This window comes from Rhinolophus sinicus, chromosome 12, assembly GCF_057876585.1.
Source record: "Rhinolophus sinicus isolate RSI-liver-muscle chromosome 12, RSI-T2T, whole genome shotgun sequence".
Lineage (NCBI taxonomy): Eukaryota > Metazoa > Chordata > Mammalia > Chiroptera > Rhinolophidae > Rhinolophus > Rhinolophus sinicus.
In genome coordinates, this window is record NC_142512.1 from 41,386,518 (window position 1) to 41,400,763 (window position 14,246).

Genomic DNA, 14,246 nt, shown 5'->3' on the forward strand with positions numbered 1-14,246 from the left:
TTTCTGCTTTCTAGACTTTCTGAACACCGTACTGAGGCAGAGAAGACCTGTGGGAACTGAAAGCTTCACAAGCGATCACACATGCACACAGAGACTCATGGGGCCTCTTTGGCCACAAATCTTCCCTGCCTCAGAAGAAGGACTGCCCAAGTCCAGGGAGGAGGTGAACTCCTTAGTTCAGGGAGGGAAGAACCTGGGCCAGGGTAGCTGAGACACCACCACGAGGTTTATTGTTTCATGAATGTCGGAGCATTTTACAATGTGGTAATTTTGAGTGTACAGGCTCCCAGGGCCTTTCTTCTTTTAATTGAAGAAATAAACAATCTCCTCTAAGGCATGCTCGGCCAGGGAGAAAGGCAGGTGCAATGTAAACCGAGGAGAGTAGCAGCCTGGAAGGACTCTGTGTCATGGAGAAGTAAAACATCCAGGAACTAGACAGCATGCTGGCCGTGCCTGAGCCCTGGGAGGGGAAGGTCACCAGGGGTACCCCACACACATAAGCTCTCGTACACATATGCCTGCCTTCGGCCTGGGCCCTTGCCGTCCCTACATAGACCCCATGCGTTCGGGCCACATGTCACACAGAATTGAAGAGAGCGCACCAGCACCACGTGTGTGTCCATGACAGATGCTCTCAAGAGATGCTACTGCATGTACCTCCTCACCCTTAGGGCAGAGCCCGTTATCTGGGCAGAAATACCAAAGCAGGGGCAGGCACAGAAACACGGCACAGCCACAAATGCTCGATAAGGTACTCCCAACCACACGCACACACAACTAGACACGCTAGGAGGCACATCAGGACAAAAGTGTCCCCACATCCCTCTCCCTCTGTACACGTGAATGTTCTCCCTCACCAGGCATTGTAGGGAGTTTTTTTCTCCATCCAAATTCTCAGACAGCGGGACACAGAGATGAGCTCTGAAACCCTGATGTACAGGCTCCTTGACCTGTCACACACACGTGCACACACACATATGCACACACTGACGCATGGCATCAGCTTTGGGTTAGTTTTGAGAGCTTAATGTGTGTGGTTACGTTCTCAAATAGCAGCAGCATTCATCTCTTTCGGCTTAACCAGCATAACAACTCCCACGTTCCGCACCCAAACAGTTAATGTCCCAGGTCTCGGACCTTCAAAGCATCTCACACCCTGGTCAAAGGGTCCCCCTGATAGTCTGTAGAGGTGCTTTCACCTACACTGAGAGGAAGAGTTAAGAAAACCTGGTTCAAGGTTTTAAAGCAGAAACATTCTAGCTTGGGAACGGGACAATGGGCCCTGGTGCGCTATCTAGTGGTTAGAACCAGAACTGCAGCACACTCTGCAATGAGCCTGGGCCTAAGCTTCTACCTCTTCCAGAGTGAGGACCCCCTTTCAACGATATAAGGGTGGGGAGGGATGGGGTGTAAGTCCCATTACCCCTGCGACTCCATAGCTGCATGCAGACAGGAAGGGAGGGAAGAGAGCTACCTTCAGGTTACTGAACCCCTCCTTTCCAACATAGCCCCTGGCTTACGTCCACCTCAACTTTTATTTTCTGTATTTTAAATGGAAGAAATGTGAAAGCCAGTGAGCTGGACATTGTCCCCACCCCTCTGCTGTTAACTATAGGCAACAAATATTTATCGAGTCCCTACTGCCTTAAGTGCTGGAGTGAATAAAACAGGTCAAGTTCCTGCCCTCATGGAGCTTACCTTGTAGCAGGGGCAGAAGAGCGATACAGGCCTAAACAAGAATATGTCAGGATGCTAAGCGCTGAGGCGAAACATAAACCAGAGTAAGGGGGTAGAGAGCTAGTGGGGGTGAGGGCTTGCGTTGTCTTACACAGCGTGGGCAGGGATGGCTACTCTGATAAGGTGACATCGGAGCAGAGACCTGATGGATATGAGGGAGGGAAGAAGAGAGGGAGCATGCTGACATCCAGGAGAACAGTCCAGGCCAAAAGAACAGCATGTGCAAATGCCCTGAGGCAGAGGAATAATTAATGGTAATAAGGCTAGAACAGAGTGAGTGAGGTGGAGTGTGGTGAGAAAGGTAGTCAGACACATAGCTGGGTGGGAGGAGCGGGACACAGGGCAGGCCACTGTACATGGTTACCTCATCTTGCTCCAAAATGGAAATTAAGGCAGCTCTGGGTATTCTCCATGGACTCAGCTCTATCCTGAAAGCTTAGCAATACGCAATGATAAACCTTGGGCCCTCTCTTTGTCTGTCATACAGTCCGATTTCAGAGATGAGACACATTCGTGCAAAACAATAGCATAAACAAGAATATGTCAAGATGCTAAGTGCTGAGGTGACATAAGATGTTAGTACTAAAACAGTGTGGCATCCACAGGCATTTGCAGCCTGGAAGGTTGTCTGGGACTGGAGTGGTCACAGAAGTCATCTTGGAGGACTTGAAGCTGTGAGCCTGGCATGGCTACAGGGAGAATAGCAGAGAGACAGGGCCAGCAGAAGAGGGGACAGTTTGGGCAAAGGATGGCAGGGGATGGGAAGAATCACTTGGGGAATAAATGTGCCACGTTTCAGCAAGAATAGAAAGTGTCTTGTTTATTTCATATGTATGTATTGAGCCAGGCACTGCTCCCCAATTGAGTCACTTACTGACTGGGTGACCTTGGGTGAGTCCCCAAGCCTCTCTGAGTCTTAGGGCAATCTGGTAACAATACTATCATTGAAGCTGCTACGCACATGTGACATACTGGGTGCTCTGGGATGGTAGGATGAATGGGTCATAGTGTCTGTCAGCCCAGAAGCTTACAGTTCAGAGAAGGGAAGGTGATAGACCCGTTAAGCCCAGATAGGGATTCAGACTTGCTGCTAAGACTGGCTGAGGAGAGTGGGGCATGTGGAACGCTAATCGCCCAGAAGGCCAGGGCTGAGATCCCCACTCAGGATGGAGTGGCCTGTCCTGCCTCTCCTGCAATAAACTTTTTAAAGCAGGCTAGCCTCTCCAAGAGGCATTAATGGAAACCTCTCAGAACCAATCTCATCCTCCATGCATTGTGGGAGCTGGCTGCACAGAGAAAAGGATTATACGTGTAAGATCACTCGTTAATTCACAAACAGGCATTGAACATCCACCTCGCCCTGGAACCTCCTGAAGGGGCTCCTTGGGGGACCCCAGCCAGCTCTCAAGGAAGATAATGACTAAGCCAAGGGAATAGAGAAGGTGCCCAGACTGATGTCCAGAGAGGAGAGGTCTCCCGGGCAGGGTGGACCGGGAAGGCCCAGGGTGGGCAGAGTCATCAAGGAAGTGTAGGACTCAGGGGGCCCAGAGGAGGGAGGAAAGTGTGAGAAAGCAGGAGATGGGGTGTGTGTGTGTGTGTGTGTGTGTGTGTGTGTGTGTGTCAGGAGGGACGGGAAAGAACAAAGCAAGGATGCGCACAGGGCATCCTGAAGTCTGGGTGATGGGGAACAGGAGCAAAGCAGGTTGTGTAGAGGGAAGGTTTTGGTGGAAAGCAGGGAGAGACAATGTTAGAAGTGTCGCTGAGAGCCAGAATACAGAGTGGAGAATGCTAGGTGAGGGGTCTAGAGGCAACAGAAGGCACTACAGTTGTGGGGGGTGAGAGGATGTTGGCAGAAGGGCACCGGGTTGACCCAGGGCGGGTTGGGGAGGCAGGGTCTGGAGGGAGAAGGGGAAGGAGGCTGTTAGGGAATTTGGGAGATCAGTGCCCTGAGGTGGGCTGCTGAAGGTGGGGGAGGGGAAGGCAGCAGACTGGAGCAGCCTTGTCCTTTAATTCCCTAAGGGAGGCAGCTATGGGTTCAACACGTCTCTAGGATTTGCCACTGGAATGCCCCTCAGCTGGCAGAAGGCTCCTTGAATTACTGCCACAGGCCCCCTAGGTCTGGGAATCTCATAAATTCAGCGGTGGGGGGGCACCTGTATTTGGACAGAGCAGTCCAGCCCACCCTGAATATTGTCACTAAACTTGCAGAGCAATCAAATCCCAGAGGGAGGGGCTGGAGGGCAAGGTCACCTCCAGCTGGTGCCCCTCTGGCCTCTAACACTTCCTTCACTGTCTCCCTTCCCTCCTTTAACACTTCATTCACTGTGTCCCTCCCTCCTTTCTTGCTTTCTTGACTGGGACTCAGAAGTTTCAAGGCCTTGCTCTGCTCCTCACTGGCTGTGTGATCAGGGGCAAGCCCTGTAGGGTGTGTTAACATTCTCTTCAGTGCCCTCTTACTTCCCTTGTTTAAAAACCTTTTCTCCTCTGACAGGGACCACCACCTGTTGTGCCTCTGCGCTCAGCTCACACTTACCTCAGAGGAGTCAGACTAAGGTGAAAGGTGCTAATAGCCATGCTGCTGATGCTTCTGTGGGGTGAGCTAGATTCGGAGGCAGCTGCCAGAGGAGGCTCTGAGGCCCTGGGTGGCAGTCCTTGAAGAGGCTGTCCCAGGGTCTGGAGGAGGCACCTGTGGTGACAGGGGATTTGCGTTTTGCCTCTGCCAGATGAGGGCGTTGTGGTGACTGCCCCCAGGCACCAGTCCACAACAAAATCCCTCCAACTCCCCACCATTGTTCACACATTTGGCCGCTTCTTGGCCTGGGTCGTCTGTCCCTGCACTGGAGAAATGTTTGCACCGAGTCCCTTCTTGACCGGGGGAGGCTGGTAAAAGTTACTGCCATGGGGGCCCTTGCCACCACGTCCCAAGCACCTTGATTTTCCTCCAAAGGAGGCCAGACCTCACCCTCCAGCTCCGTTTCATTCCTCTTAGAACAAAGCCTTGTTTCTGGTAATTAGGTTGGATGGTGTTGACAGTGGGGAGGACACAGAACAGCCAGGCTTAGGAGACTCATGACAATTTCTCCTTAGGGAAGAGAGAAGAAAGCTGTGATGAAAGACAGCCAGGGTTGGGAAAGCTAGAAGGGACCCCCAACTCTGCTGACCACCAAATCTAACCCCCAACTCCACGACTTCTGTGTTTAATGTTCTTACCTACCAAAGAAGCTGCGTGTACTTGCATTTAGTTTCTTTTCCCATATCGATCATCAGGGACATTTCTTAGTTTTTGGAACACTGAGACTTACACCAGTGTCTGCAGGGTGTTCAACCCTTGTTACCTCGGTTACTCTGGGCAGTTTTCCAGAGGGTAGATGTGGCCCCTACCGTTGGGTTTTCTGAAATGACAGAGGGCGACCCCCTGCTCGTCCCCACTTCCTACTGCCTTCAGGGACTCAGGGGTCTGGGCCCACTAACCCTGCTATTTCACAGATGGGAAACAGGTATGACCGACTGGGGTTAGAACCCAACACACAGGCACCGGGAAAAGTACCTCTGCTTTTCCGCAGGGGCCTGGCAGTGATTGGCTTCCACCGACCCCCAGATTTTGGCTCCTGGGCAGCCTCGGAGAGAGGAGCCGCGGTCCGGATGGTCCAGACTCTAGGTGCTGAAAAACCAGACACCACCGCCTTTCAGGCGAGTCCGCACACTCCCGGGCCCCATGGCCTCCGACCGCCCTCTGCTGGCCAAGCCCAGCACTACAGCTTCGCCGTGCCTTGGTCTGTACGCAAACACCCCAGAAATCAGCTGGAAGCACCTACCTGCACCCTGGCCCTGCCATGGTACTTTTTAGCTGCGTGATCTTGGGCAAGCGAACCTCTCAGAGCCCTACCTGTGAAGTGCTTACTTTTCAGAGTCGGTATGAGGATTATATGGGAGAACATATGGAAAACACCTGGCACATGGTGGTTTCTTTTAATGGTAGCTGTTATTCAGAATGCCCATCTCACATGTTGGCTGTGAAAGAGATGAGGTCTGAGAAAGCTCCTTATAAAGGTAAAATGATAACCAAATGTTGATGCAAGACAGCTGGTATGTTATCAATACATCCAAGTTGGTGGGCCCTCTGGGGGTTGTTAGGAGCTGCCCTCCATTTTAGTATGGACACTGGACTGTTTTTCTTTTCTTCGTTTTATTTACTGCTTACTCTTGGGTTGAGGGTTTGGGGAGGGCATGACTCCAGCAGGGCAGGATACGATTACCTCTCACCACGCAGGGAGGGTTTGAAGACCAGCCTCCCAGCTTTCAGAGAAGGGCAGCTGTCCGTCACTAATGATTTGGATTTGGTTTGTAGTGGACCATCAAGCTATATCGTGAAAGAAAAACGAAGGAGCTTTTTTTGTGAAGGGCCACGAGGGTGTGGGTTGGAACCCCAGGGAAGAATGAGAAGAGGAAGAATAAACTAGGGGGTGCTAGTGGGGTCCTGGATTTAGAGACAGATCTGAGGAAGTGGTTCACAAGGCCCCTTACTGAGTCAGGAAGGATGGTGAGTGGATGGTGAGTAGGACCAGTGAGGAGACTGTTTGCCAGAGTCATCACCAGCCAATGCCCAAGGTCCTGCCGTTGGATCACCCAGCCTGCACCCAGGATGGGATGCTTGCGATGACTCCATTCATTGCCTGGACCCCTAGAGCCCTAAAGCAAGCCCTTGGACCCCTAAGCAGTTTTGGAGAGGAGTTTCTTTTGTACTTGTGGGGAGGGCTCAGGGTAATACAGGGAATACCCTTACTGTGGGGGCAGAGCCCCAGAAAGTAGTTTCCAGGCTCTTGGCCTCACGTGGAGGAGTGCTGGCTCGGGTAGTAGATGGCCGTCAGCTGTGGCCGATTGGCCGTCAGCTGTAGCCAGTTAGCCAATTAGCCGCTAATATAACTGCTGCGGCTGCGGCTACGGAGGAGAGGAGAGGAGAGAGAAGAACGGGGGCTAGCAAGAAGATGGCGGCTGGGCTGGCAAGCGTGGATGGCGGTTTGCGGACAGTGTGGATCCAGCCTCCAGTGAGAGTATAGTGCCGCCAGCGAGAATATAGTGGTATGACTCCCCTACCTATGGCTCCGTGGGTGTTCCTTTTTGGCCTCACCATATCCTGCGTTCTTGTGTGGGGAGTGGGAGCAGAGACCCCACAGGCCGCCCCGCACGACAAATGGCGCAGCGAGCAGGGTCTCCCGCATGACACTTACACACAGGTTTTCTGGAGGGTCTTAGTCAAGGACTACATCCCCTGGGAGGAAAGGTTCATACCTTCATCTGAACTGCTCAGCAAGCAGTCCCACCCCAGGGAGGTGCTGGAGGATGAGAAGGGACAGCTAGTTAGATGAGGCTGAGAGGGTGGGCAGGTATTTATGTTAATCTTCAGAGAGAGAAGGGGGAGGCCAAACCAATTTGCTGCTCTTGACAGTTTGCTGAGTTCTGTCTGGGTGGGCAGACAGGGCCACACCAGAATGGCCTTCTTGCCCCTTCTCTGTGTTCCTCGGGCATTGCTGGCCCAAACAGACTTTTCTTTTATAGAAGAAGATGACTGGTGGATGGTAAAAGACGCTGCAGAGGGAAGGAAGGAAGCACAGGCCTGTTGCCCTGGGAATTAATATGATTTAGGAGATACGCAGGTCACCCTCTCATGACTGAAAGCCATCCTGGAGTGAAGGTTTGCAGCTATTTCTAGGCAAAACTGTATGATGAGATGAAATAGCTCAACTTCTGACCATTAAGTCATGAAGGCCATGGCCATCGTAAATCTCGATCTCTGCAGCCCTCTCTGTCTTGCCTAGAAGCACAGATGAGCCAGTGCCAGCTGCCTTGGTGGGACCCTTTTCCATTCTGGCAGTGCCTCTGAGGACTGGGCAGGCTTCAGTGCCAAGGAGTATGAGGGCACTTCAAAGCCACCCTGCAGCGTAATTGTTTTTCCTAGGTGATCCAGAACTCTTCCTGGTCTGTACCAAATCCTCCACAACCCACACTAGGCAAGCTGACCCTGCCATTTACATTCTGACCCCTTTGGGCAGGTAAATTTACCTTCCTAAATCTTAATTTCCTCTCTTAAAATGCGAGCAATAATAGCTCCCTGGCGAGGTTGTTGTGAGGGTAAAATGCAATAATAAGCACAGACTGCATCCTGGTACAAAACATGGCTTGTGTCCTTTTCTTACAAAGCCTGGCTCAAGTTCTGTCCCCTCTTCCTTAGGCATCTTTCCCTAGTTGTCTCCTTGGCCATTGCCTACCCATCCACAAGGCCCTCCTCCCCAGAGGGTCTTTGTGAATCACCCAAACATAGCTGATCTTCTGCTTCCTGCTGTGACTGCACTTAGGACTCTTTGGTATGGTGGCTCAAGATTTAGAGACAATGTGTCTCTGAAGAGTGGAAATGGCCGTGTTTGCTTTGTGTTTGAGGAACTAGGGAGGGAGATGGATGTTAGAGAGGGTACTGGTTAGGGGCAATTTCAAACTGAGGGATTTGGGATTGGGGAGATGGGATTATTGGAGTTGGGGATATAGCTTCTCTCCCAGGTCAGCAGATCGGAGGAAGATCCTGTCAGGTCCTTCCCAGACACTAGGCCTGCAATTCCACTTCTGGTCACCAGGTGTCAGTGGTGTCAGTGGGGCAGCTATGCTGAGGGAGGGAGCCTACAAAGCAGAAAGCATTGCTTAAAAAAAAAAATTAGCACTTGTTCAATCGCATTTTAATAAGGTTAGAGCTGTAATTCTTGCTTCTCCTACGCTGCCGCACCTTGTGATGATATTCAGTGGTGTCCCACGCCCGCGAGAATCTATTATACTTCACGGACCGCGTAGGACTCTGGTGCTGGCTCTTCCTGCAGCCCTTTCTCCTACAGTCAGGAAAGCCAATTGCAATGCCAATGAGTAAGAGTGAAACCACTTGAATCTACCCTAATTTTTTTAAAAGTTCAATTATTCACAGACTTTGGTACTTTAAAACTAGTAATATAATACCTATGACATACTTCAAGATGGTGTGTTGTGATATTGTGGTTGAAAAGCACTGAGCTAGAAATGCTGAGAAGGTTGCCCTCCTGGGACAAGCAAAACTTCCAGCCAGGGGGCTGTTCCTGTTGGGCTTTTTCTGGCTATTTTTATAGAGAAGCAGCAGAGTGCAGTGATTAAAAGCATGATTCTGGAGTCAGACTGCCTGGGACCAAAGCCTGTCTCTACTACTTATAAGCTCTGAGAATTTAGGCAAGACTTACCCTGTCTGTGCCTCAGTTTTCTCATCTATGAAATGGGAGTAGTAATAGTCCTATCTCATAGCATTGTTGGGAGGATTAAATGAGTTAATAAATGTCATGCTGAATCAGTGCCTGGCACAGGGCGAGAACTACATGAGCATTGATTAGCTCATATTATTATTTGAAAAGGCCCCAACCTACCCATTTATTGTTCACTTGCATCAGATGCTAGGTTCAGAGCATTGTTCTTTTTTAAGATCAGACATGGAAAGATGGGTGGGAAGAAGTTGATCAAAACAGGCTTCTCATCCAAGCAGACAGGGCTGGCCTCATGCACGGGCAACACATTTAGTTTAATGCTCTGCTGCTGTCGCCTTGATATTCTTAATAATGTGTGAAGAAGGGATGCCGCATTTTCATTTTGCCCTGGGCCCACAAATGTAGCAGTTCCCACAAGCAATTTTCTCTGGATGCTGAAGGCCCCTTGTCTTCTCCCTCCTCTGTTCATGCCACTTCCCTTTTCCCATCACCAGTTGCCCCAGACTGAGCCTTTTTTCCTCTCCAACATTTTAATAAAAAAGTTCAAGCATACAGCAATGTTGAAAGAATTTTAGAGTGAACACCCATCCACTTGCCACGCAGATTTCACTATGAACATTTCCTGTACTTGCTTCATCGTATCTACGGTAAAGCTTTTGCCACCTTAACTACGCTCACCCTGGACTCTGTCCTCAGCTAATGGACTCTTGTCTCTTGCTGACAGCTCTTATGCTTCCAGCCCTGCTCTTTAGACCAAGAAAGCTCTCCAGGGCTTTGGTGACAGACAGTGACCTGCAGGAAGGCCGCCTGTGGATGAGGGGGGAAGGTTGCTTGAAGTTCTAAAGAACCTGCTGGGGAAAAGCTGGGAACAACGTTCCACTAGCCCTGTGGAATGAAGGTGCAGGACAGCTTAGGATGAATTCTAGAAAAACAAGGAAGGTGTTATTCTGGAATTAGTGGACTGAGATTCCTACCTGTGACCATAGTTCTTGCTAGTTCCTCATGTAGTTTCTTATGCCTCGTATGGTTTTCCAAGCGTTTATCACAAATGCGGTCTGGTGAGCAGACCCTAACAGCCCTGTGAGGGGGGCAGGAGGGCAGGGAGGGGAGCATTTCGCAGCTTGGGGAAACTGAACCTCAGTTTCCTTCACTTCCCTGCCCAAGGTCCCAGTGCTCAAAGAGGCAGACCCAGCAATGACAGCCATGTCAGCGGATCCCAAGAACAGGCCTCTTTCCTTTGATCCCATGGGACAAGGGCAACAGTGTCACATTCCCTTGGGTAATTTGAGGTAACGACCTCCCCAAAAACTTTTTAGGAGAAAAGAGGGTGTCTGGTCTGTGATTTAGCTCTGAGGGTGTGGTCAGGCCAGGAGAGATCACATTTCAAAGGGTTAGAACTCATTTTTCTACTTTTCCAGCTTGGGCCCAGAGCTCAGAACTGCGTAGGCTTCTCCCTGCCCCTCCCAGAATCCCCACCCCCTCCCAAGTGCTGCAGGCAGGTGACACCTGTATTATTGCTAAGGGTTAAAAAGCCCCCGAATCAATAAAACCCATTAATGAGTGTTGGTACCGCGAAGGCTACAGATAAACCTCTTCTACTCACTGAGTTCAATCCCATAAAACAGCTCTCCCCTTTCGATCCTGGCATTCATTTGATAGAAAATGTGGAGAAATTTTTAAAAGGTGACTTACTAATTGCCTGTAAAATAAAAGGCAGATGGAAGCTTTATTACAGTTGAAGGAAGTCAGGAATATTAAGGTAAAGTGTCAAATAACAATTGATTTTCCTCAGACATAAAGGGGCGATTTATGGCTTCCTAGTTACTACAAATGAGAAATTATTTGAAGTTTTAAAAAGTATGAGGAGAAATAAAGATTAAATAGAAGATGAAATCATAGGGATTTCTCTGGGATGTGACTTCAATGCCCCTAGGGGCTAGAATTCATGTGGCCGGGGGCCCAGGCAGCTGGGGCTTGGCATGGCGGCTTCAAGATTTAGATGTGAGGTGATTTAGACCTGAGGTGTCGCTTGGAGTATTTGCTTTGTTGGAGGAACTAGGAAAGCGAGATGGCATTAGAGATGGTAACAGTTAGGGGTGATTTCAGATGTAAGGATTTGGGATCAGGGGAGATGGGTTTATTAGAGTTGGAAATATAGCTTGGTTCCCAGCTAGTGGATATCGGGAGTCTAGGAAAGGAAAGGGTGAGTTGGTTTCCCTGGGACCATGATGACCTTCTTTCAGCCAGGTGGGGCCCATCCGGGTCCCTGGACAGCAGTGATTACACGCCCCCCTCCAGACCACAGCACTACCCACTGTCCTGTGGTGACTTTGCCTGGTCTGGGCTAACCTGGTCACACTGAGAGCCAAAGAGGACTCACTTCCTGGCTGCCAGACCCTGCTCTGGGGCTCGTCTTAGCATGGGGTCCCTGAGAAGCCAACCTGACACAAAGATTCAAGGGCAAGTTGTTTATTGAGAGGTGCTCATAGTAAACTCCAGGAGAGTGAGGAATGAGGCAGGGAAGGCAGTTTGCAAAGGGTGTGTTATTAGACAAGTTACCCCGTGAGTGACTGGGGCTTAATCTCGCTGGGGGGCTAGGGGGGGCCCGTGTGAGAGCCATGCCTCAGGGTTAGCCTGTCTGAAGGATGAGGGAGCTGGGGTATTTATCCACCAACTCCATTCTGTCATTGGTGAGCCTGCTGAGAGGGTGGGGGCATTCATTCTCTGGCCCTCAGGCAGTCAGAAGTTAGGTCCTTTGGGTTCCAAGATGATGGGGCCCTGGGGGATATGGGCAGAGCATCCACAGCCTCTGCTTTATGTATTTACATTAATCCTCATAATTCTTGTCATATGCATAGCAGAGCCCCCCAGTTTATGGGAGAGACCCTGGGGCTTGGAGAGTTTAAATAACTCCCACACTAGGAGGGTTCAGCCAGGGCTGCTGACATAACAGCTCTTTCCACTCCATAATTTCCGTGTCACAAGACACATCTGAAGAGCATGTCAAACTGCAGGTTCCGGGGCCACCCTTAGAGACTCTGCCCTGGCAAGGGGGCATTTATGGGATGACTGGGGTGTCAGAAATATGCACTTTAATAAGCCACCATCTAGGCTAGCCTAGCCACCGTCCAGGCTTCAAGAACAGCTGTAAGGAGGCCAGCCTCTTTCTCACAAGTCTCCACTTTCCCTCCTCCCCTCTGATTGGGTCCATCCCCCAGATGCTCCTCCTGGGAACACTTTGAGCCACATCTCTGTCCCTGAGGGCCCAGGGATGGAGAGAGAAATCGCCAGACTGGAGCAGGCCACCAAAGTGGCATTGAGAAGGGATGGCTCACTCTTTGACTCCTGAGGCTATGAGGGCTGGCGGGGATGGTGGCTGAAAACAGGAGAGGCTGCAGAGGAAATGTCTTGGACAAGGTCACTGTTTCCTTATCTTCTCTGTGGTAAGAGAAATCTTCCAGAGGAGTGGATGAGAGAGGTGAGGGTGTAGTGCTAATACTTGTGGGGGAATAACTTCCCCTGCCAAGACTGAGGTGGGCTGGGCTGCAGAAAAGCTGCAGAGGAGGGACCAAGAAAATGGGAGAAGACTCCACTGCAGCCAGCACAAACGGGTGAGACAGTCGGGGGAAGAGCAGGCGGGAGGCGATGGCCCCGTGGTTTCTGAACAGGAAGAGCTACTTGACACCAGGGATCCTCTGTGCTGACCCTTGGGAGTAGGGGTCCCTCTCTGGCACTGTCTGCAGACCTGCCAGTGCAGTTTCATGTGTCAAAGCTTCTCTTGAACACTATGTTAGTTTCTTCTTTCGGCTCTAACAAATTACTACAACTTTAGTGGTTTAACACAACACGCATATCTTACAGTTCTGGAAGTAAGCAGTCCCAAATCAAGGTGTCAGCTGGGCTGCGTTTCCTCTGGAGGCTCTAAGGGAGATTGTTTCCTTGCCTTTTCTAGCTTCTAGAGGCCACCGTGGTTCTTGGCTCATGGCCCCGCATCATTCTGGCCTCTGTTCCGTCTTCACTTCTCCTTCTCAGACTCTCCTGCCTCCCTGTTTCCTTTCTAAGGACCCCTTTGATTATACTGGACCCATCCAGGATAATCTCCCCATTTTAGTATCCTTCATGTAATCCTACCTGGAAAGTCTCTTTTGCCATGTAAGATAACATATTCCCATAGGGCAATTAGGGAATTAGGATGTGGACATCCTTTGGGGGTGGGAATAAACGCCTGGGGTTCTTGTCTCACATCAGCCATAACGATTGGGGTAACCGTAAGTAAGGCCATCCCCTCTCTGGGTCTTGGTTTCCCCACCTGTGCAGTGAAGGTGGGCCAACTCGAGTTTTTCAGTCGGGGAGCGTTTGGGGGAAGGGTGTATAGCTGTTCCATTTCAGGGCCTGCCAGAGTCCCACAGTGGAGTGTGTGTGTGTGTGTGTGTGTGTGTGTGTGTTTAATTTTCTACATTTGGATGTGGTCCTAATCCAATAAATGCTTAGGAGATTTCTATAGAATAGATTAATTTTTACTAGAAAAAAATATAATTGGTTGACGTTAAGGCTACTGCCCTGACAAATCTGCCTTGGCCATATATCTGAGAAAGTAAAAGACCTGATGCACTTGCATATAAATATGCCATCCCCCCCGCAGTCCCCAGCGGAGCACTCCGGGCAGGTTCCTCTCGGTGATTTATTCTTCATTAATAAGCTCTATGCTATATTAGGATCAGATTTATGACTTTGCCTTTCCAATATTTCTGACATCTCATCTGCAAGGAATTACAAATGAAATCTTGAAACTTTGCCACTTCTCCCTGCTGCTCCCTGGACACTGTGTGGTCAAGAAGAGCTGGCGGGACGAGGAAGCCCTGAGGAGTGGGGCACAGAGGCGTGTTTCCAATGGAAAGGAACTTTGAGCTCGACTTTGGGTGGCCTGAGGTTTGCAAGCAGTTCGGAATATGGGCAATTCAGATGCGAAGGCTGCAGACCACAACCACAGCAGCAACAGCCACACCAGTAACATTTCTTAGAGGCCTGCCGTGGTGCCAGCACAGTGATTCATTCATTCATTCATGCAATGAATATTTACTGAGCCCTTACTATGCGCCAAGTGCTGTGTGTGTTGCTTGGTGATCAGGATACAACAACAACAACAAAAAAACCAAAATGAAGCAAAGATAAAAATGCTAGCCCTCATGCAGATGATGTTCTAGCAGAGGAAGGGGGATGTCAAACAAGAAAGCATGAACA